The sequence below is a fragment of the Lissotriton helveticus genome, chromosome 7, assembly GCF_964261635.1.
Source record: "Lissotriton helveticus chromosome 7, aLisHel1.1, whole genome shotgun sequence".
NCBI lineage: Eukaryota > Metazoa > Chordata > Amphibia > Caudata > Salamandridae > Lissotriton > Lissotriton helveticus.
This window is the reverse complement of record NC_136068.1, coordinates 1,269,734,386-1,269,758,034: the sequence shown is the minus strand read 5'-3', so window position 1 is coordinate 1,269,758,034 and position 23,649 is coordinate 1,269,734,386.

The window sequence follows — 23,649 nt, the reverse complement described above, 5'->3', positions numbered from 1 at the left end:
ACAGCTCAATGTAGGCCTCAGCCTTTCACATATGAAAAGTGAGCGGGTTCTATGCTCTGGTTCGTTGTACCTATTATGTGACCATCTTTTGTGTCATGAAAACAAGCAAAAAGATGTCCTTTATGGTAAGCTCGCTGACTGTAGAGTCTGATCTGCCCTCAGCCCTCATGACTTTTTTCCACAGTCATTCAGGGGAATAGAAGAGTATAAAGGACTTTGTTACTACCCAGACACCGCAGGATATCGCGCTCTGGTTCAACTCTCTCCGGCTCACCCTCCTGTTATTATTTAGCCCTGGGTCAATAAGAGGGGTTGGAACTAAAGATTTTTTAGATTATACAGCCGCCTTTATAGAAATCGCTGGATTTTTACAAAGTCCCAATTTTGCTATTTTGTTGCAAATCGCAAAATTGCTAAATCCTGCAGCGTCTCACAAACTACAGAATACACCTAGGTCCTTGTGCCAGCTCCCCCTCGCTGCATTCTAGTGAGTCTCCCTGACTCTGCCACTGTGTGCCGCTCGCTTCCCTCCTCCTCGCTTGCTCCCATTTTGCAGCTCCCCACTATTCACTGTACGTAGCTCAGCTGTTGTATCTGTGTCAGTATACTTTTTTTGCTGTATATTTTAGCCATCTTTATTAGTATAACATTGTTTCCTGTATAGATCAGCCATCTGTTTCACTATAGCCTTTTTTTACTGTATAGTGTCCTTCTATGATACTGTAACTTTTACTCTCTTGTGATGATTGTTTTCTAGTAATTTTTTTCTGCTCCATTGTTGTATTCTGTTTTCGCGCAGCGATATCTGCCCTCCTCACCACTCGCTTTCACTCCGTTTTTCAAAGCTCCCACCTCCTGCCTTCCACCACCCAGCACCCGACCCGGCCAAAGACAACCCCTTCTGCGCCTGTCCAAGCCTGGACCACGCCTATTGCCTGGAACCCTGGCCCTCCTGCCACCCACAGTTACCCCTCTGTCGAGCTACAAGCCCTGGACCCCAGACGCCACAACAAAAAGTGCTGAATCGCATCTCATTGATTAACGGTGGGGCCTTTACCTGCTGCAACTCACCTCGCCACACCCACCTCGCTAACCGCTACCACCCCAGAACTGCTCCACTGCCTTCTGCTCAATGCCCCATCACTCTTCAAGCATGCCACCAAAATTTGAGACAGCATCACCAAACTCACCCCTGACGAGATCATCATAGAGACCTGGCTCAACCCCTCCTCCACCCCTGACATAGCCACCAAAATGCCTTATGGCTACAAGATGATACATCAGGACCGTACCAACAAACCAGAAAAAGGCAATGCCATTATCCACAAAGTAACACTCTGTTTCACAACCGCGGAAGACGACACCACACCGATCATGAAACACCTCAACTTCCAATGCCAACCAACAGCAGAAATGACCATCAGAGGCACCCTCACCTATAGAACTCCAGGACCTTGCCCCTGCTTCTGCTATGCCGTCTCCGAATTCATCGCCCCATGAGCAATTTACTCCAAGCACTACAACATGTTCCTCGGTGACCTCAACTTCCACCTCGACGACCCCAAAGAAGCTAACTCCACCAACCTCCTGGAAAGCAGTAGCAACATCAGCCTCACCCAACTGGTCACCAACCTCATACACAGTGTTGTAATTTAACAGTGATTAAGTTGAGCGTTAGCAAAAGACATCTCAGTTTTGGCCATTGTCTTGACATTTGGCGGCATCCATTTTGAATTCATGGCAGCCATTTTGTCTGCCACACGCTGCCTCGTGTCGACCATGTGCTTTGTCCTATCTTTCTGCCCATGGCACTCGAATCTGCCCAGCAACAGGCTATTATTAGCATCCCCTTGTTTTGTCGCTGACCGTTAGGGTCCACATCTGTTAATGGTTAGCCCTAGATTGGAATGTGTTAGCCAAGACCCCAAGACTGTTAGCTCCACCCACTGATCGATTGTGCTTCTCGATATTGCCTAATATGGACAGAAAATGTGCTCTTATGCTTTGTACCGCCTTCTTCTGAGCCCCTGTGTGGGTATAAATAAACCTTGCGTTCGGTAGCCCTTTGTGCTACTTCTTGCAATACCGCAGGGTGCTGTTTGAATTGTAGCACCACCTCATGAGGTGTAATAAACGTTATGTTTTGTATTTCCAGTTTCCGTGCCAACTTCTTTCATCTTGTCTGAGCACTTTTGTGCGGAGAAGGGCGAACCCCTTGCACTAGCGGGCCTGGCTGAGGCTTGTTACCACAACAGCGCAGGACACATGCTTAATCCGATCTTCACTGCCAGTAACAGAGTCAAGTAGTCATGTCAATGAACACACTTGGGCTGATCACACCATCATCCACTTCACCATCGAAAGATCCCATGCACCACCACCAGTACTCCAGCTCCTTCCACCACAGATGGAGCAAAGTGACACAGACCCAATGGATGAACACCCTTAACACCACTTAGTCCTACTTTGCAACCAACCTGGATCAGGCCGTCCAGATCACCAGCTGTCCCAACAGAGTTGCCCCCATCAAGCCAGCTAAGAACAGATCCACCAAACCAGTTGTTATACACCAGAACTCAGGACTATAAAACACAACTACAAATAACCGGAACGAAGATGGCGCACCAGTAGAGATTCCTCAGACTGAGCCACCTTCAAGGTACCCCTTCACAAATACCACCAACACTTTAAGGACTTAAAAAGAGATGCCCTGGCAGACCACATCAAAGCAACCCCCAACCACAGTAAGGAACTCTTCAGCAGCATCAGAGAGTTCTTCTGCTCGTCACCTACCGAGAACATGATCTCCCCTTCACAGAAACTCAGCGACACCGCGGCAAACTATTTCTACAAGATATCCATCATCTAGAGTAGCTTCAAGCCCCAACCTCTACAACCTTCTCACACCAGCGGATGCCAAACACAACCACCTGCTCACTGCATGGGAACAGCTCAACACACAGAAGACCAGACCCATCATGAACTTTACCCAATCTAGAGCACCCACGGACCCATGCCCCCACCACTTCTCCAACCTCTGGTACTAAATTAGATGACCCTGATTGGGAAACTTTCATCAACCATTTTGAAATCTGCATGTTTCAGGAAACCTGGGCAAGAGGAGGGGTTTCTAAATTAGGTTATGCCTCTTTCAGTATTCCAGCAACTTCGGGGGGAATAGGGAGACCACCTGAGGGCCTTACCATATGGGTAGGTTCCCACTTGGGGTGCTCAGCAGAGCAAATTGGCACAGGTTCCATTGTCATTTTAAGTGTTCTATTGCGGTTTCCTTCTAAGACTCCTGTTGTCCTAATAAATGTATATTCGAGACCTACCCCTAAGGACAAAGAATCCACCATGGTGGAAGAATTAACTACCTTTTTAGGTTCTATTGACGTAAATCAAATGATTATAGTAGGAGGGGATTTTAACTGCCAGTTTGAGCCACTCGAGGGATTGTCCCCTGATAGTATATTTGATGAGGACCATTTTTTGAAAATCCCTGAATCGAGATGCCCAAAAGTTAAAAAATGGTCTCCTCTGGTGATCCAGATGAATTATCTCACATTGAGACATTCATTAAGAGCGTGTATTGGGAGATCTTTATCTGGCTCATCTAATGGATACACGTTCCACAGTAAAAACCGTGGGTTTATATTAGATTATATTTTTATGAATTCCAATTCCTGGGATAGGATGACAAATTGTAAAATTATCCCACGCTTAGACAGTGATCATCATGGACTGGTAGTTGAACTTAAAGCCCTAAATTTGGGAAGTATGTAGCCCTCAGATAACTCTATTGACCCCAGGGTGGTGGTCTCGAATTGTAGGCGGAGAGTGAGATGGACAGATTATAGTAAATCAGAGGATAAATTAGGTAGTTTATATGACGCTCTGTTACCTGTACTTGCAGAGGCGTCCACCTTATGTAGCCAAAGCATGGACGGTATAGATCTTGAGTTGGTTGAGACGAATCATGCCAAATTAAGAGAAGCTACTCTCGACTTCTTCTATCCAAATAAAATCAGCAGGCAGGATAGGCTGCCCTTCCACCCCTGGTACAATGCCTTTTGCCGCAAGGCTAAAAAGGCATTAGTGGCATCTATCAAAGCTTATGATCGTCCTTTAATAAGATCAGCAAGAATAGATTACAAAGTGGTCATTTCTGAAGCTAAGAAAAGGTGGGAAGAGGAAAATTGGGCCACTCTGAAAATTGCACTAGGGGATAGAGATATGAGGACCTTCTGGGGAGTTGTAAATTTAGGATCGACTACCCCTCAAAGAGCGGTTGAATCAAACCTGGACGAAGAGGTCTGGTGGGAGCATTGTGAATCCCTTTATGCCAAGGAGTCGTTGTCCGGAGTTGATTCAATCAATGGCTGCCATGGGACAGTGGTTTGCCCCTCAACTAATTGGGATATTATCCCCCTGTTTGACGGTGACTTGGGCCCAAGTATAAGCCTAAATGAAATAAAGGGCACATTGGCAAAAATATCCCCGGGAAAAGCTCTAGGCCTGGATAAGATACCTGGGGATCTCTTCAGGAGCGAACCATCTATCTGGGCCCCATACTTCTGGATGCTCTTCAATGCAATAATGCAAGGCATGAAGAGCCCCCCTAGCTGGCTTGGTGCGGAAATGATTCAGATTTATAAAAAGGGCTCCCCACTTCTCCCAACCAACTATAGACCAATCAGCTTCACAGAAAATATTTGCACGTGTCTTGCTCCTTAGGCTACAATCATGGATGGAAGAGAGGGGGGTACTGTCCTCCCTACAGGCGGGGTTCAGGTAAAAGTTGTCGACCCTGGACCAAGTACTAAGATTGCAACTGTTGTACTGGAAGACCGTTAGCCTGCAGGGGGGCAGCCTCTACTTAATTTTTTAGACCTGAGGTCTGCGTTTGATTTGGTCCCCAGGGAGAAATTGTGGTTAGTCCTTGATGAGATGGGGGTCCCTAAATATCTAATCCAACTTTTTAAACGACTCCATGAGTGCAACTATGCGCAAATTAGGCATGGCAAAGATGGTAACCTCACTGCACCTATACCCATAAAACGTGGCGTACGCCAGGGTTGCGTGCATGCGCCAACTTTATTTAGCCTCTACATTAATGGCTTGATTGATGCCCTGCTAGTAGAAAAAGATCTAGATGCCCCTAAGTTAGCCTCCCGTAAAATATTGCAAATGATGTTCGCTGATGACACTCTGCTGGTAGCTAAATCTCCTATGGGGTTACAAAGGGTTTTGAATGCATTTGAGATATTCTGTAGGGAAAGAAGTCTAGAAATAAATCTGCAGCAAACCAAATTTATGGCGTTTAATTGTCCAAAAAGTACACGCCCAAACCCTTCATTAAATAGTAAACCTCTTGAGAGAGTGTCATCTTTTGTGTATTTGGGCGTTACAATTACCGAGACTATGGAGTGGGGGGCTCATATTACGAAATCGACGCTAAAACTATCACAATCTACAGGTGGCATTATGAAGGTTTTTAACAAGTCCTGCAAAAGAATAGTTAGTCCGGCACTAGAAATTTATAGGGCCCAGGCTAGAGGTGGAACTTTATATGGTGCAGAGCTATGGGGACACCTAAAGCTTGAGAACCTAACACAGGTGGAGAACCAATACCTAAGACAGTTATTTAAGTTGCCACACGGCACTCCCTTAATCCCATTACGATTAGATATGGGAATAATGTCAATTGTTGAAGTGTCGAGTTTGAAACCTGTAATGTCCTGGCGCTGCTTGTGGACTACTCCCGAACTTTTACCTTATAGGGAGGAATTATCAGAGGTAATTAAGGTACGGGGTGCTGCAAAGTGTCCGTGGTTTGACCACATGAAATTCTTGCTAACTAGCATGGGCCTAGGGGACTGCGGGGCTGAACCTGAGCTAGCCTGTTCTCTAATATCTAAGAAACAAATGAAGGTACATTATAAAGATTACAGATTGGTTCAACTTCATTCTTGCTCTAAAATAGGGAATCTTACTAGAGCTTTTCTAGAAATAAAAGATCCTCCTTGCTTTGAGATGGTAATAGATCTCATTAAACCATCCACGGCAAGGAAGCTCTATTTACAGTTTAGATATGGGGTGCTTCCTCTCCGCTGCTTTACATCCAAGTGGAGAGATCAGCAAATGACACATTGCCCGGCTTGTGAATACCCCAAAGAAACATTGCTCCATGCTATTATAAAGCAAGGAAACGTTGGCTGGTACAGACTTGCAGGAATCTTTGTAATAGGCACTGTATTGAAGTATTTAGGATACTGAAGTCTGACCTCAGTATCCCAATAATCTATTCAGTCGCAGGCTTTCTGTTCTCCATGTGGTGCACCAGAAGGGGTTTCTTAAAATCATCAAATGCTGCGTCGGTCTTGCCATAGTGAATGAAAAGTGTTAGCATAGCAACTAGGCTCAACTTTCCTGCACTGTTTTGTATAGTTTTATATGTAAGGTCTCTTTTTTTTTTATAGGCTCCGGATAAGTCGAAGACCCAGGTCTTGAGGTCCTTCCTGAAGGTGTGCAGGGTAGGAGCGTGCCTGTTGTTCACGGGAAGCTCGTTCCAGGTCTTGGCAGCGATGTAGGAGAAAGCTCTCCCGCCTGCTCTGTTTCTGCGGATGCAGGGAACCTCTGCCAGGGCGAGGTCGGCGGAGCAGAGGTTCCTCTTGGGCACGTGGAAGGATACTCTCTTGTTGAGGTATTTGAGTCCAATGTTATAGAGAGATTTGTAGGCGTGGGTGAGAAGTTTGAACGTGAACTTTTTCTCGACGGGGAGCCAGTGGAGGTTTCGCAGGTGTTGGGTCATGTGTTCATGATGCTGCGCTCCGAGGACGAGTCTGGCCGCGGAGTTCTGGATGGTCAGGAGTCTGTGTAGCAGAGATCTGTTGATTCCGGCATACAGTGAGTTGCCACTCCGATGAAAGGGCACTCTCCCGGTTGAGGATGCAACCATGGCATCATCCTGGACAGCAAATTTACTCTGAAACACCGGATCATGCAGTCTCCTCCCCATGCTTCCACACTCTCTGCTTGCTTTGAAAGATCTTCAGATAGCTCCCATGTTAGCACCAGGAAAACAGTTACTCAAGCCCTAGTCACCAGCCAGCCGGCTGGATTATGGCAATCTGCTCCACGCTGGTATCACCACCCAATTCCTGAAGAGACTGTATAAGATACAGGACTCGGCTGCCAGACTTATCTTCAACCTACCTAAACGAACTCGCATCACCCCCCCACATCAGGAACCTGCACTGGCTCGCCTTCCAGAAAAGATGGCAATTCACGATAGTGACACATACCTACAGGGCCCTCCATGACCAAGGACCAGCATAAATCAACCTCTGCCTGAACTTCCACCAACCCCCAGACACCTATGCTCTACCGCCCTCGCACTCACTCCCTGCATCCACCAAAGACACATTGGAGGAAGTTCCTTTCCCTACCTCTCCTCCAAGTCCTGGAATGACCTTCCCCTTCACCTCCGAACATCACCCTGTATCCCGGAATTCAGAAAGGATCTCAAGACATTGCTTTTCGAATGATCCCAGTGAGAACTTGGGTCCTGGATACCCTGGCGGGTAAGTAGCTGTGCTCTATAAATCCTAGTTGATAGATTGATTGCTTGACTTTTACCCTGAAAGGTTTCATGGTAGTCAGAGATACATCAATGTACAAGAACAGACCGTTTTAACAAGCGATCTGTTGTGAAAAGAGGCAATTGTACGTCAATTTGTGAACTGAAATTCGATAATGTAATTTCTACTAGTAGGGAAGCAGGGAATTCCCAAGAGATTTTCAGAGAGCAAAGGGGGTCGCTCTTCCACCCATGGGGTCTTCCCTCATGCTGTTGTCAAATACCAACTGTGAGCCCTTGTACCAACACTTTACTTCTTACAGTTTGGAAGGGTGCTTCTGAAGCAATCCTGTTGTACAAATTCATACTACCTAGCATCTTCAGCTTGTACAAAGAGACAAACTACAAGAAGGCTCCATTCCCACAAGTGTGCTGTGGCCAGCCCAGACCAGGAATCCCTTTCCTTCAAGTCTTCCATCCTCTCAAGCTATCTGATCTACTTTACCATGTTTGGGTGTCCTTTGTTGACTCCAGCTTTATCGGGTATACAGTCAGCCATAAGGACTTAGGACTAAATTCATACCCTCGTTGCATGCAACTCTGCATTCTGACCTTCAACAGCCAAATTTCATGTACCTTCACTGGCAGCAAGCCAGATATAAAGGATACAAATAGCTGCAGAAGGGCCACAGTCTGGCTAGTTGGTCCTGCACGGAGTTTTCCTACTTTGCTCCACTGCCAAAGGGAAAGCAACCACTGTCTGAAAATGTACTTGCACATTTATTAATGTCTTCAGCCAAGCCAAATACCTGCTAGGAGATCTGTGTATCTATGACTATAAAGCTTGCTTTTCTTCTCGTCTTTTTCTCCCACAGGAATACCCTACATCCAACAGATCTTTGTAGGCAAACTACTCCACACTAACGGTACTCATTAGATAAGCCCCAGCTTCCATAATTCATACAACACACACTCAACAGGATATTCATATCAACACACATCCACTCAATAAGTGCATTTTAGACAGTTCCTACTGTTTCCACCCAACACACTTAAAACATCCCATAACCTGGCTTCATCAGATATGCAACAACCTTCTCCTCTAAACATTATCCTCTCACACCTTTTTTCCAGGAGACATGCACGTGGCCATCTTCAGACAGCCAACACTAGACAGAACGCACATGCGCACAGCATACACCAAATCAAAGTAGTTGGGGGAATACTGGATAACAGCACTGTCATACAACACACCACCATGTACTTTGCAGCCACTTAGATAAACCAGCTTAAACGTGCCACGCCCTCCTATTCACAACATGACCGCATAATAACCTGCTTGGACTTTGATTTGTGTATGCAGAAAGAGTGCAGGATTCTGGCTGAACAATAGCATCCACCCAATCCAAAGGAAAGTCAAAAAATCTTACAACACGCTTATTTGTACAAATAAGGCACTACAAAGGTCTTCCAAGTTAATAGCAATTTTCTTTCATTCTAGTCTAAACAAACCACTTAAAATCCAAATATCAAGCAAACTCTCTACTAAGCTCACACAACCAAGCAAAAAGCAGACACAGTTCATAGATGGCCCTCCCACATGCACCTGGATGGGTGCTCAGAGTGAGAATACACTTTACAATAATATTTATAACAGCTGTACACATGCCAACTACATCACCTGATACCTATAATCAGCTGATCCCACATTTGCGTAGAGGTGCCAGTTGGAGTCTGTGTGTCCCACCCTGGATCTCCTAGGTTATTCATTTCCCCCTCGTATTCAATAACTGTTCTAAGTTCCCCCAATAATTAGTGTCCCTTCATACCAGAAAAAACCTTTAATTACTTTTCGAAATGTGTGTTACAGCAAAAGATAATAACTAGCCACTCTACATTTTGTCTTTGACCCTCTGTTGGCTCAAAAACTTAACCAAAAGATGTCTGATTAGCTCCTTATTGTCTACCACAACCTCCCTTTCACACAAACATTCACCACATAACTACCTGTCAACTCCATCAAGGTCCACCTAGGACCGTCACCTACCTCTTACCCTTTTAAGGCTCTCTACTAGTCTTTTGTCCCTCCTCAGGAACTTCAGTAGTGTTCTTCCCCTGTCCGCCCCTGTCTTCGAAATGGCCGCCTCCATGGTCTCCAGTGCCTCCACCCTTTGCTTCCGTGCTGGACGGTTTCTTCCTCTGCGCGTGCTGACGCCCAGCAAGCTCTGGTCATTATGTTCTGTGCTGGGGCTCCTGGCAGTCTGTTTCTTATTTCTCCCCCCGCTATGTCTTCAAGATAGTGAGTGGCGCCGTCCGCTCTAGTTTTGTGCCTCCCCTCTGCCTGGCACCTCTTCCATTGGGAGTCAAATCCCCTGCGCTGCCTGCGAATGCACGGCTGTGACGTACTTGGCAGCACTAATGATTTAGGCAGTTGGCTACTGTATTTTTGGCAACACTTCAGGTTCAGCGGAGTCGTGCTACTGCTTTTTTGGAAGCTGTGAAGTTAATTAACCTCATAGATGCCAGCTCCCATAGGAGAAAGAATTATCAACAACCCTCTGGCCACTATGCCATGCGTTGAAATGCAGTGCTAGGGCTACTAAAAGAAACCGTGTCCCGAGGTCAATTGCTGTGACAGTGACCAGAGCTCACTCACTTCTGTCACGGCATTTCTGTCTCCTGATGTCATCTACATCAGAAGTCACACAATGATTTCTTCTGATCTAGATCCCATTTTTTGTGCTTTCTTGTGATGTCATATCCGTCTATTGTATATACCACACTAGATTTGGGAGGGCCTGAGGGACATTTAAAGACCTGCATAGGTTGTATCCCCCCGAACTGATATATGAACAACCTAACAAACCTATGGGTCTATCATCTGAAAATCTAATCAGGAATACATATTATACCTCAGCAACACATTGGTATGCTGAAGGAAAATCAGAGACTAGGATTCTGACTCAAGGCGTCATCCAGAAGATGGTTAACCCTGTGTTAGCGGAGTGAAAAACTATGTTTGGATTCCCATCAACATCGTGTGTGATCAATATTATCATATGGTCCTCCGTCCTGGGTCTTGTGTCTCTAGATCACCGAGACAGCTGTAGTACCCTCCACGGACTCATAGTTCACGTGTGCCAACATTTGGACAACCATAAGAATCTGATCTGACGGGTAAGTGCAGTGCAAAAAGGAAAACGTGTGTGAATTTTAAAATAGGATAGAGAATCTCAATATAATTTTTATTCAGCCAAGACCTCTTCCTAATTAAAAACAAAGAACAGCGCAAAACATTACTACTGCAGTTTAACAAATATCTGCATAGGGGCCAACATGTTTCAGCCTTAGCGGGAAATGAACCCTAGGCTTTCTTCAGGGCCTCTGTTCTCATATCAATGCGACTGCAAAACTAGTGTTAGTGACAAACTTAAATCAAAAGAAAATTTTTCTAAGATATATTTAACAGTAAAGGATATGAGTCTCCATAAACTGTAGCTTCACTCCTCCAGCACCTGGTACCTCAATTGAATCTGTGGAGGAGGAAGCAAAGTGAACACACCGAACACAGGGAAAAACACCTCTTAGTTAAGGACCATTCCTTTACTAGATTGCCTTAAGTATATGTCTAACTTTAGTACATATAACCACTCACCCAGTGTGCCTGGGGAAAAGACCTCACCTCGTCCTGGACCTGGCTCAGGCGTAGTGAGACCCCGCTCTGAAAAGCAAAAGTACACTGGAACTAAGAATGGGTTGCAGGACTCGCTCGTCCTATCTAATCCCACTCCTTAATGTACCAGCGAGTTTTCTTAGCTTTTCAAGTCAAATCCATGCTACATGGATCTTACTCTCTAGGACATCACCCCACCCCTCGCGCATCTATTACTCCTCCCAATGTCAAACTGTTTTCTTAGCAAGTCAAAGAGATCCATATTAGACCTCCAAATTACACATCTGTGTGTCTCTAGCAATTTATTACATGAACTGCGTCTGCTGCAAAGGTCTATGAAGTATAATAGTAAAGGCTTGATGTGGCTCCTTACCTATCCGGCGTTGCCTCTGGCCGTAGCTGAGACAGGGGGAGGCAGGGTGCCTTGCAGCGACATTCTATTTCACTGGTCAATTGAGTGGCTTATCCACCAATCCAGAGTGATTTCTTGGCGGTTGATCACATGGTTATATCTCTGTTCAGTTCAGTTCTCAGAGTTGTCTCTCTGAATAAATCCAATTGTCTAAGTTCTTTGATTCTCATTATATGCATGCTTTACAAGGAATAATAACTTTTCTTTGGTAACCCTCGATCGCGAGATCTCGCGGGAATACATTGGACTACAAAATGACGTCATCGCGTCATAACTTGTAGTTTTGTAGGCCGTTGTGGTTTGTACAAAACTACAAGTTATGACGTGATGACGTCATTTTGTAGTCCAATGTAATCCCGCGAGATCTCGCGATCGAGGGTTACCAAAGAAAAGTTATTATTCTTTGTAAAGCATGCATATAATGAGAATCAAAGAACTTAGACAATTGGATTTATTCAGAGAGACAACTCTGAGAACTGAACTGAACAGAGATATAACCATGTGATCAACCGCCAAGAAATCACTCTGGATTGGTGGATAAGCCACTCAATTGACCAGTGAAATAGAATGTCGCTGCAAGGCTCCCTGCCTCCCCCTGTCTCAGCTACGGCCAGAGGCAACGCCGGATAGGTAAGGGGCCACATCAAGCCTTTACTATTATACTTCATAGACCTTTGCAGCAGACGCAGTTCATGTAATAAATTGCTAGAGACACACAGATGTGTAATTTGGCGGTCTAATATGGATCTCTTTGACTTGCTGAGAAAACAGTTTGACATTGGGAGGAGTAATAGATGCGCGAGGGGTGGGGTGATGTCCTAGAGAGTAAGATCCATGTAGCATGGATTTGACTTGAAAAGCTAAGAAAACTCGCTGGTACATTAAGGAGTGGGATTAGATAGGACGAGCGAGTCCTGCAACCCATTCTTAGTTCCAGTGTACTTTTGCTTTTCAGAGCGGGGTCTCACTACGCCTGAGCCAGGTCCAGGACGAGGTGAGGTCTTTTCCCCAGGCACACTGGGTGAGTGGTTATATGTACTAAAGTTAGACATATACTTAAGGCAATCTAGTAAAGGAATGGTCCTTAACTAAGAGGTGTTTTTCCCTGTGTTCGGTGTGTTCATTTTGCTTCCTCCTCCACAGATTCAATTGAGGTACCAGGTGCTGGAGGATTGAAGCTACAGTTTATGGAGACTCATATCCTTTACTGTTAAATATATCTTAGAAAATTTTTCTTTTGATTTAAGTTTGTCACTAACACTAGTTTTGCAGTCGCATTGATATGAGAACAGAGGCCCTGAAGAAAGCCTAGGGTTCATTTCCCGCTAAGGCTGAAACATGTTGGCCCCTATGCAGATATTTGTTAAACTGCAGTAGTAATGTTTTGCGCTGTTCTTTGTTTTAAATTAGGAAGAGGTCTTGGCTGAATAAAAATTATAATGAGATTCTCTATCCTATTTTAAAATTCACACACTTTTTCCTTTTTGCACTGCACTTACCCGTCAGATCAGATTCTTATGGTTGTCCAAATGTTGGCAAACGTGAACTATGAGTCCGTGGAGGGTACTACAGCTGTCTCGGTGATCTAGAGACACAAGACCCAGGACGGAGGACCATATGATAATATTGATCACACACGATGTTGATGGGAATCCAAACATAGTTTTTCACTCCGCTAACACAGGGTTAACCATCTTCTGGATGACGCCTTGAGTCAGAATCCTAGTCTCTGATTTTCCGTCAGCATACCAATGTGTTGCTGAGGTATAATATGTATTCCTGATTAGATTTTCAGATGATAGACCCATAGGTTTGTTAGGTTGTTCATATATCGTCTATTGGTCATGTGATGCGATTTCTGATGAGGTCATTAGTATTGTAATTAGTGATGTTGAAGCCTAAAAATTCGACCTCTTGTGGGTCAGTTTTTGTTGGCAAGACTGCTATGAGTAAGAGCTGGTACAGCCTCGATCATTGCAAGGATGCCCTACATCAAAGCTGTGGAATGCAGCAGTGACATGGGGAGCAAAGCGGCACAAAGAAAGACAACACCTGTGTTTTATGACAACAAATAAAGACAACACCTGTGTTTTATGACAACAAATAAAGGCAACACCTGTGTTTTATGGCAACAATGGCAGTGTAATGAATGTGACACGGAGCATCATTCCAAGCTGTTCTCTTTCATTTCTTCACCCTGCAAGGGATTCAAAAAACCTTCTGAATGGTTTTCCTCGTTGTCTCACGCCATTTTTTGGCTGGTTCATGTCGGATTTTCCAAGCCTTTACATGTAAGTAATAACTATTTTCCAGGGAACGGTTAAAGTAGGTTGGCTCGTAATCTACGTGTCTTGATTTTGGTAAATGATCTTTAAAGCGATGCCTACATTTTTTGTAGGGGACTAAATATTGCTTTTTCTGGGAGTGTCTACTAAAATCATATTGAAATACACGTAATCCTGTAGCCTGCTAAGATGCATTTATTTGTGTTTGCTCAAAGGAAAAAATTAAAGGAAGAGTGAATTACTTACTCTTAGGAGAGTGAGATGAGGCTGAAAGAGGCGAAATACATGTTTATTTTTGGAACCTTAAACCGACTGCCCAAGGTAATTTTTTTTCAGCATCAGACTTTTCATCCCATCCTACCATCCTGGGATCCTATTTTCAGAATAGTTTAGCCCCGGGGTGCAGAAAGCCACCTTTGAAGTCAGTGGCGATCAGCTTCACATGGCTGCAATCCTGGTCACGCTTCAGCCCCCTTCCTCCTCAGAGCTGTATTAAGACGTCTGCTGTGGCACCTTGCATCAGCCTGCCCCCTCACATTAAAAGTATGTGAGATGAGTGAAAGCAAGAGATGGGCTCAGTGACAAGCCGGAGGGCGCACCTCATACCCCATGGGTTTGGGGTGCTGAATGATGCCTGTGTGTAAACCTCTGTTGCACCTCCTGGAAGGAAGGTGACTGCAGGAGAATCGGAATGTTGGGCAGGTTAGCGCAGGAGAATCAGAATGCTGGGCAGGGGAGTGCAGGAGAATCAGAATACTGGGCAGGTGAGCGCAGGAGAATCTGGATGTTGTGCAGGTGACCACAGGAGAATGTTGATCCTCATAGGTTTACTGCATAGAGAATCATGATTTTATTAAAGACAAGGAGGCTAGCATGATGCATAAAACCTTTATTCACCACTTCAAAGCAGCACCTTTGAAGAATCTCAAATAGAACACTAACAACCAAACAATAGAATATAACTCTACAGTCCAATAAATGCCTCCTGTTAGCCATCTTACTCCTTTTTTGTTCTGATGCTTTCCATAAGGTCTTCTTCTTTACCCTTTAACCCGGACTTGAACTTTAATTCTATGTAAGAAAAGCGTAACAAAAACATCACCAATGCATTCTCATCTTTAGAAACATAAATCCTCAAAATCAATACCAAACACTACTTAATAACAAAAAAAAAATTCGACAACTTATAATTATAATAGCATATTAATATCCCTCCACACCGTTAAGGCTAGCCTCCTTCTCTTTAATAAAATTGCAATTCTCTATGCAGTAAACCTCTGAGAATCAACATTTTATGATAAGACAGAAGGCTAGCATTATGCGTGTTCAAAGCTTTGTAACACTTTGTTGAAGTATGTTCTACTGGTCTAAAATAAAATTTCCTGAACAACTCAACATTACTCCATTCAATCTCTATCAAAATTTCTTTCAATCTACCTTCAAACATATATACCTTGCTAACCATCGCACCTCTAGCAGAATGGGGCTTAAACTGTGCAAATTTCACACGTCTCTTTCATGACTGACTTCACCCATTCAGCAGTCGTAGCAGCTGTGATGCCACGATATGGTTTAATACTGGAAATCAGTAACTGATCCATTCCATGACCTCTATTCTCACTCACTCTAGACTTATATTCTTGTAAACAGCGCACAACACATCATTTTGGATTACCATAACATCTAGGATAGAATACAGACTCTGACATTGTTTTAGACCCTTTCCAAATCTAAAAAAAACAACAACTTCCATTTGATTTAAACGTCTACTTACCTCCGAAGCCTGGACGTCAGAAACTCTTTTAAATGAAATCAAACATGATAAAGTGGTTAACTTCCATGTTAATTCTTTTAAAGCATGATATCTATTACCTTGTTGTTCCTGAAAGAACTTAAAAACTAAATTCACATCCCATACTCAAATCATATCTCACCACAAGTGGTCTCTTTAAACAAATTCCTTTCACAACTACAAATCAGAGGACTACTGCCAGTAAAACTCCATTCACTAAAGAATGACCCACAGCAACTGCAGATCTGTAACAATTCACAGTTCTATATGACAAACCTCTCTGAAACAAATCTGCCAAGAAATTTGCAACCATCACCTCATCAGTTTCCATGGGATACAAGTCCTTGCCATGCACTAATGTAGCCAGGCACCCCAAGCACTTCTATATCGCTTATATATCCCTAAAGCCCAAGATTCATTAAGCAATTCTGAAGCTGTTCTCGAAAGATCTGTGCGTCTTCATGAACTCCTGATATTCTCCATACTAGAAAGTTGAGCAAATTATCCTCTACTAATGGATGGTCTACTCCATCTGCACCTTCCAGGAACCTCCTGCAACACTTGATCAAATATTGAATCTCTGCCACCATCTCCATAACCACTGGGAACCGAGCTTGAGTCATTCAAAGCGTGGTTACCAATACCAACTGACATGTCTGCTTCCTTACTTGAACCAATACTCTCTGTATCATTGCAAAAAGGAGGGAATGCATAGCCCTTCACCAACGACCAATACAGGGTAAACGCATCTACTACCGGAGCCTCTGGATCCAGTCTCCAACTGAAATAATTCTCCAACTGATGTGTCAACCTGAAGGCAAACAGATCTACCTGCAGCAGTCCCTAGCACTTCTATATCCTCATGAAATAATCTTCCTCCAACTTGCAATCGCTGAAATCTACTAGATTCCTAGAATTCCAATCTGCTATCCAGTTCTCTTTCCCCAGTAAATACTAGGCTCTCAACTCAATCTTGTGTTCCAGGGAGAACTCCACCACTCCTGTGCTAAATCTGCCCACCTTTTGGACCTGCAGCCCCAGTCTGTTTATTTAAGACACTGCTGTAATATTGTTAATCTTTAACAAAACGAATGCTTCCTGGAACTGAGATATGAAACTTTGCAAGGCAAACATTCGTGCCTTCAACTACAAACAATTGATATGATCCTTCCGTTCTTTCAAACTCCAAACATCAACCGTCTCCTGGCCAAACATATGGCTCCCATCCAAAATTGCTCGCACCTGTCTCTAAAACAAAATCTGGGTGTCTTCTAAAAATAACGTATCTGTTTCAAGCTTCTAAATTCTCTAGCCACCATTCCAACACCTTCCTTGCCTCCTTCAATATCTTCACCATGACCCCATACCATAGACCTTTGAAAAGTACCAAAGTTTTCAGACATTGCAAGGCCCTGTAATGTAGGGAACCTGGCAACACTGCTTGAATTGAAGATGCCAAAAGACCTAGCACCCTGGCTATTTCTCTCAGTTTGACCAGATCTCTCCTCATGACCATCCTCACCTCCTATCTTATCTTAACAATTTTTTTTTCTGGCAGCTAAAGCTAAAGCTGACACTTGACGGTATATACAACAAAACCCAGAAACTCTAGACTCTGAGTGGGTTTCAAAATCAACTTTTCCAGATTTACTGCAAACCAGACGGACTCTAAAAGCTCCTTGACCATGCACATCTGAGTCCTCAAAACAGACGAACACTGATTCATTAACAAAATGTCAACTAGATAGATTATCAGGCAAATTCCTCGCTCTCTCTAATAACCTACAACAGCCCTCATAACCTTCATAAAAGGGTCTGAGGACAAACTAAACGGAAGGCACAGAAATTGAAATAACTACCCTTTCCATCTGAACTGTAAATACCGCTGACATGGCAATTAGAATAATAAAATAGGCATCTTTCAGATCCATCTTAATCAACAGCACATCTCTGAGAAGATGAATTCCCTCCATTTTGAAATCATGAAAAAATTAAATTGTCTTACATTTATCACTGGATGCTATCCGTTGTCTGTTTTCTCTACTACAAACAGCATGATTACAAATCCTACCTCCTCATTGTTCACTCTCTTTAGGGGGCGTGGCTAAGCAAGCCACGGTGGCGGCCGTGTTTTGCTGAGGCTCCGCGATCGGGCTGCCGCTCATCCTGATCCGAGGATCGCCGTGAGCCCCGTAACACCACACTGCTAACCAGAGCACTCCTGCATACTGGAGCGTCGACCGTGGTGTCTCTGCCGACGCTGGAGGGGGCGGATTTCCCCCTTGACTGCCTCCACCGGAGCCGCGCGCCGAGACCTAAGATGACGGTGACACTGTTCTCCCCGAGGGCCCCCCGCGTACGGCGGTGAGACGACTGCCAGCGGATCGCCCAGATCGAGCGGCGAGACCTGCGGGGGCTGGCGCTGCTTTGCCCCGCCACTACGACACCCCCCCGACTACGGGAGCCGCCCAGACACTCCCAGGGCTCGCCCCTGCTGCATCCCGATCCCCGGTGGCCGCACCGGGCAGCCCACGAAGCCTGCTGACATCGCGACGCCCATCGCCGGAGGTGAGCGCGGAGCGGGGACTACCTGCATGACTGGGGCGCCCCCCGCTGCCATCTGATATCTGTTCCCCGACGGTGCCGGACCTCAACATGGCGCCCATGCTCACCTGAGAGGGACGGCATCTAAGGAGCTCCCAGCTGTACTTCTGGAGCCCCTGTTCGCCACCCACACGCTCCGGCTACCTGCTACCTGCTCCTGGGAGGGCTGGATCAGCCCCCCCCATTTCCTCCCTGCCACACGATTGCTGCAACTGCCTAGCCCCACTGAAGCATCCAGGGACGTGCCCCCCCCGCTGCGGGGACCACCGGGGCAGGCCCGCCGGCACCCACAACGAAAACAGCCAGCGAGGAGACCCCACAGCCTGTGCTCCTGCATCACCCTTCAGGGAGTCCAGGCCCTGGTGGGCTAGCCCTTGGCCACCCTGCACCTGCTGTGACCTCGCCCCCTCCCCTAACGAGGGTCTGCTTGAGGGACCTCTCCTTGAAGGGCCCACCGCCCCCTGCCATCACTAACTCACGGCGCCCCACCAGCCAGCAGCATGGGGAAACCTAGGGGCTCGCAGGGCGACCGCCGTCCCTGAAACGGCCCCCGAGCATATGCCACACACCCGGACCTGGGCGCAATCCCACGCGCCACAAACGGACACCACCTTATCGGCGAAGCTGGACCAGGTACTAGCAGCCATAGAGATGTCCCGACTGTCGATGGAGGAACGTTTGGGCACCCTCTCGACGGACATCAGCTTGTTCCGCGACGATCACCGCAAACTGACGGACAGAGTGACGGAAGGGGAGAAGATTTTGGCCGACCTACAACCCGCCATGAAGGCGCAGGGGACAGATCTGCAGGAGGTCCTGCGCCGCGTGGCGACCCTCGAGGAGCGCACAGTCGATTTGGAGGGGCGATCGAGACGCTGTAACATCCGCGTCCTGGGCCTTCCGGAGGTAATTGAGAACTCAGACCCCTTGAACTATATGGAGTCCTGGACCAGGTCTTTCACCCCCGAAGCGGAGCGCTCGGCGTTCTTTTCCATCGAACGAGCCCACAGGGTCCCCACCAGAGAGCCGAGACCAGGCTTCCCTCCTAGACCCATGTTGGCCAAGTTCCTTCATTTCCGTGACCGTGACGCGGTGCTCCGCGCAGCCCGGGCAGCGGGCCCATTGCAGGTGGAGGATCAGCATGTCATGGTGTTCCCGGATTATGCTCGAGGGGTTCAGCAGCAGAGGTCTACATTTCTCGAGGTCAAACGGCGTCTCCGCGCAAACGATGTCCAGTACTCCTTGCTGTTCCCAGCCCGCCTCAAGGTATTCCACAAGGGTAGGGCCATCTTCTTTGACACGGCTGAGGAGGCGCGAGATTGGGCTGAACTCCACTGCCCATTACTACCCAGAGCGGGAGTCCAACGGGACCAGAACAATCGCTCACGGAGATCCAGGAGACGTGGTTTGAAGCACCCCCCAGCGAACCCCTCCAAGAGCCAAGGATCCTCCCCCTCGAGATCACCTGATTTAACGCAGATCATGCAAGAACGACGAGACGCCCTGAGAGCGGTGGTTGAACTGCACTCGTCACCCCTGGCACCAGACCTGGAACGCCATCCACACCTCTTCACTCCGGAAAAAGACCATGACAGTGATGGCACGATGTCGGGAATTGGTCAGACCTCTTCCCCCCTGGTCATCACGCAAACGATGGACGCTATCCTGGATGGACGACCCAGCACATCTGAGTAAAATATGACTAGATTGTATCCTCTTTGTGAACACCTTACTAACCGAATGTGCTCTGATTCTACTTAAGCGCTCTTCCTATGAAGGCTCACGCGCGACATACGTCACTCCTACAAAAGCCCGATCAGCGCCCAGCCTCGCATACACACGCGCTGCCACCCCCGCAGTTACTTGTTGTATTCTTCCCCTAGTGGGACACTAGTTTGGATATACCGCCTCCGGTGATGTATCCCTTGCATTGGGACTGTTTCCCGCCCCCTGTTACAACAGTTTTCCCCCCTGTCAGTTCCTGTCCCCTCCCCACAGCAGCAAGGCACACATGGGCATGCACATGTTATGCGACTACACATTCCCCTGGGCCTCTTGGGTGCTCTCAGGTGTTTACACGACCTCTGATTGATGGCAGCTCCACGATCGGACGTTAATGTCCTCACACTCAATGTACGGGGCCTTCACACGCCTAGTAAGCGATATTCTGTTTACTCATACATCAAGCGCAAGACAGCTGGGATTTCTCTCCTGCAGGAGACACACATTAACAGCACCGAACTGGGCAGACTGCAAGCTAAATGGTGCGGGATGTTCTGTGCCACGACCTACTCGGCATTTGCGCGCGGCGCTTTAATCTGGGTTAGGCCAGGCACCCCCTTCCGAGAACTTAAGCGGGTGGTGGACAAGGAGGGCAGATACGCTCTACTGGAGGGGCTTTTAGACGGCCAAGGGATCCTCCTGGGCAGCATATACGCCCCTAATTCTGAACAATATAAGTTCTGGGATCACCTTACGGGAGTCCTGGCCCAATTCACTACAATTCCCTGGATCCTGGGAGGCGATTACAACTGCACGCTTGACCCTTCCCTGGACCGATCGCACCCCCCCCCCTCCGCGCTCCCCAGCCCCCGACAATCAGAGCTGTTCCAGGCTTGGGCCACGCACTGGGCGCTCACCGATGCTTGGCGACACTTACACCCTCATACCCGCCTTTATTCGTTCCACTCTATCCCTCACAACCTCCGGGTCCGCCTTGACAGGTTTCTATGCTCAGCGCAGATCCTCCCTACGGTCGTCTCTGCGGACTACCTGGGGCGGGTCATTTCAGATCATGACGCTCACTTACTACGACTCACCTGGCGCCCCCCGCACCCACCAGTCCCTACCTGGCGACTTCCTAGGGAATGTTTGACTGACCAGGTGTTCCGAGACTCGCACACGCGCAGCATACAGGACTACTTCACGCACAACATGAACACGGCTTCCTCGACACTGATAGAGTGGGATGCGTTCAAGGTGGTGGCACGGGGGGAATGTATTAAACAAATCACAGGGGTCCGGCGCACGTTGGAACAGGCACTCACAACCACGGACCAGCGCCTAGCTACACTCACTAAACAAGTTGATCCCTCTGAGGAACATGCTGTGCTCACGGCTGAAGCAAAGTCAGCCTACCAAGCTGCCTGTGCCGATCTCAGGAAATATAATTTTAGGGCCCATGCCTCCCGAGTCCATAGAGACAGGGACAAAACGGGTGCAATGTTAGCATGGCTGGCGCGACAAGACACCGAAACCAGACCGATCACAGACATCGTCACCCTGGAGGGCGAACTCGTGCGTTCCCAGGCAGAGATCTTTCTGGCGTTCCAACGCTATTACACCGTGGTGTACGACGCTCCGAACCTGCTCTCTCCATCATCTGTCACCCATTTCCTTGAACCGTTGCCACTACCCACGATCTCGGATGCTGACAAACTCGCGCTCGACGCCAAAATAGCGGCTTCAGAAATTACTCAGGCGCTACGGACCCTATCTCGCAATAAAGCTCCGGGTCTCGACGGCTTCCCGCTAGAATACTATTCGACTTTTTCCCCTCTAGTGATCCCACGCCTGGCGCAGGTGTTCGCGACGGCCCTCGATCAGGGTGTGTTGCCCCGCTCATTTCGGGAATCGGTAATCGTGACCTTTTTAAAGCCACACCGGGACCCTCACCTTATGGGCTCGTATCGCCCCATCACTTTACTGTCTGCAGACTGCAAACTCCTCGGGAAGGTATTGGCAGACAGATACGCCCGGGTCATACGCCCGCTGGTCCACCCGGACCAGTGCGGTTTTGTCCCAGGGAGAAACACCTCACAGAACATCCGCTGCGTCTTCCATGTTCAGGACCAGGTACGGGACAGATATCCTCGCTCCGCCTGCCTCATCCTGGACCTAGAGAAGGCGTTCGACACTCTCCAATGGCCATACCTCTTTTCGGTCCTCCACCGCCTCAATATCGGCCCAGGACTTACGGCATACACGCGACTCCTCTATACCGACCTGTCCACACGGGTCCGTATTGGGAGACACATCTCGGCGGCGTTCGAGGTCCGACGAGGCACGAGGCAGGGATGCCCCCTCTCGCCTCTCCTCTTCGCCCTTGCAGTCGAGCCACTGGCGATCAGATTACGCCAAGATGGTCTGGCCTGGGGCATCCCACTCGCGGAAGTCACACATAGCGTCTCTATGTACGCGGACGACCTCCTCATCTATGTCCGATATATTACGGCTGACCTCACTCCCATTTGGACGGCGCTCACCGAATTCGCGGACGCCTCGGGCCTCCGAGTGAATTGGGATAAATCCACGGTATATCCCTTTCACCCGGACCTGCCACCCCGTGATACCTGGCTGGGGACGCAAAAGATCTCATGGTCCACAGATGCCCCCCGATACCTAGGGGTTCGGCTTTACTATTCTCCCGCTGACATCTTTGGGGGCAATCACTGCAGGGTGCTCGCGGGCCTCCGACCGACAGTTGCTTTCTGGGCCAGACTCCCACTGGCCCCGATAGGACGCATTGCCCTGGCTAAAATGGTAATGCTCCCCCGGCTCCTTTATCACTTTACCAACTTGCCGGTAGTCCCACCCAGGTCCTTCTTCCAGGACCTCAATTCCCTCCTAGGTACCCTAATTTGGGGATCGGGCCGGCACAGGGTAGCCCTGAAAACCCTTCAGCTTCCCACCACCCAGGGGGGCCTCGGAGACCCATCCTTCGAGTCCTACTTTCTAGCGGCCCAGCTCCAATGGCTGTCGTACTGGACGGCAGACCGGTACACACAAGAGGCCACTACCCCAACGGGTAGGATCATGTCACCGGAGTTCTCCCGTCTTCTTCTTCCAGGCACTAAACCGCGACGCACATACCCTCTGAAGGTCTCAGTGGCGCGTCAATGTATGCTCCGGGTCCACCGGATGTCTCCCAGGACAACCCCATACTCCCCGTTGCTCCCGTTGATCGGCTGGCCCAGGTCAGATTCATACTTCCCAGCCCCCATGCTCGCCGAGTGGACACGGTGCGGCATTACGGATATGGAATCGCTCTTTGAAGAGGGTCGGATTAAATCTTTCGATCGACTCGTCGCCGAATTCGATCTCCCTCCCGGTCAATTCCTCCGATATCGCCAACTCCTCGAATGTTTCCGTCCTTACCACAACCTCCAGACCTGCGAACCAGACACGCATCCAGTTATACACGCAATCCTGCACATGGGTACGGGGCGCCATCTGGTCACCTGGTTATATAAAGCGATACGGGAACTCTTGAATGCTCCCCTAGTGTCCTTGCGCACCACC